Below are 1703 nucleotides of genomic sequence, written 5' to 3' on the forward strand. Positions count from 1 at the left end.
GAATGCATTGAAAGAAAACAGTATTGTTTTTTAGTCATTAACTATGAAAGTATAAAATAAACAATGGCCACTGGAAGAACGTCATTCAGATGCATTTGTCCATTTAGCAAAGTTTAGACTTCAATGACTGCACTCTTGCAGAGCAGATGCCACCAAGATCCATGAAGATTTTTTGTATTACTTCAAAAGTATACTTAAGTTCTTTTGGATACTCCATGTTGAGTGCATACATGAGACCAAACAAGTATGCGAATGCTGCTGGCAGATCTGGAATGTCCTCAAGCACAATGGCCTCTTCCAGGATTATGGCCAGGTTGATCACATTTGGCAGTGATGTGACGGCAGCAACATCATCTTTGACCACAGTAAGAATTCCAATCTTTACACCTTTGGTGCAGTGGTCCACAGGATCAGTATCCTGGGAGAATAATGGGGGGTATTAATGGAAATGTACATTTACATATAACAATAATTATTATCATCATCGTTGTTGTGTAAGTAACCTGAATACATGTAAAATATAGTATAAAAAAAGGATTTAGAAATGGAAATGGTAATTTACCAGGCACATCTTGAGTAAACATGCTGGCTTCTCACGCAGAAAAATTGCCAATCCCTTAAGAGCTGTTCTTTTCCGATGTGAGGTAATGTCAGTCACCTAAAAATAAAAAATATATATTTTGTTTATAAAATCTGCAGATGCTCTATGACCTTATTATTAAAACGATTGAAACATTTCCCGTGTGCGAAATCAGTAACAAACACTGCTAAATTAGAGTAACTTTAGGCCGTCTATTTGGGAACAGCGCAAAATCACATGACAAATAACATACAGTCGATTATAAAAATGATTAATACCCACCGGTTATTTTAAAGAAAAGCTGGATTGATCAGGCACGACGACACCACTCCTTCACATCAGCATCGAAAAGGACCAAAAAGTGCGCGAAATCAGTAACACACTGTGAAATGAAATTAGGCCGTCAGTTTGTGAAGAACACAATATTCGTTAAATATTTCAAATAACATACAGACGATTATATAAATGATTAATTCACAGCGGTTATTTTAAAGAAAAGCTGGATTGATCAGACGACACCACTCCTTCACATCTGGAGTGATTACGTTACACCATCAGTTTGTAAAGAGCACAATACCTCTATATGACAAATAACATAGGTGATTATGATTAATACATACTAGTTATTGTGCAGGAAAAAATCGGCTTGATTAGGCAGGACGCTGTCATCCACTTTTCACCAGCATCAATTTCTGGAAACCGCTGGCGCTGTCGTCGTCTTCTCACCTCCTGCATCAACTTTTTGAAACTCCGTGTTAAAGTAGCTTATGTCTCAAACTGCGCATGCGTTCAATGTACAAACAAACTGCGAGATTCAATGAAAACGAAAACAACTTAGTAAGATCAACAAAACATTGCACATTTTTAACATTCAAGGAACTAATTTGTTGAATGAACTTAGTATCATGCATGAACACTTCCAATCAAAATATCTAAGTTCAATTTACTGTTTTATGTTTATTGGGAGGACTTTTTGTAAGTTGGCTTTTTTACAGTGTACTGCATCATTTAGGACTTTATTAAAATACTTTTAACATCTTTTTAAAAGCACATTAAGACTTTTTTAAACTGACAAGTTTTAAACACCCAAAAAGCCTCTCATTTTCAGCCATTCACACCTTAC

The 1703-nt window shown here is 35.8% G+C and overlaps 1 long non-coding RNA gene across 1 annotated transcript; it reads right to left on the reverse strand.

The window, feature by feature from the left end:
• LOC127617480 (uncharacterized) lies at positions 1 to 1291 on the reverse strand. Its single transcript, XR_007967357.1, has 3 exons — positions 863 to 1291; positions 563 to 658; positions 1 to 418 (listed from the first exon to the last, which is right to left on the reverse strand). It is a non-coding gene; the product is annotated as an uncharacterized LOC127617480 (long non-coding RNA).
• Between the last annotated feature and the right edge of the window lie 412 nt (positions 1292 to 1703).

The sequence above is a fragment of the Xyrauchen texanus genome, chromosome 24 (assembly GCF_025860055.1).
Source record: "Xyrauchen texanus isolate HMW12.3.18 chromosome 24, RBS_HiC_50CHRs, whole genome shotgun sequence".
Classification (NCBI taxonomy): Eukaryota; Metazoa; Chordata; class Actinopteri; order Cypriniformes; family Catostomidae; genus Xyrauchen; species Xyrauchen texanus.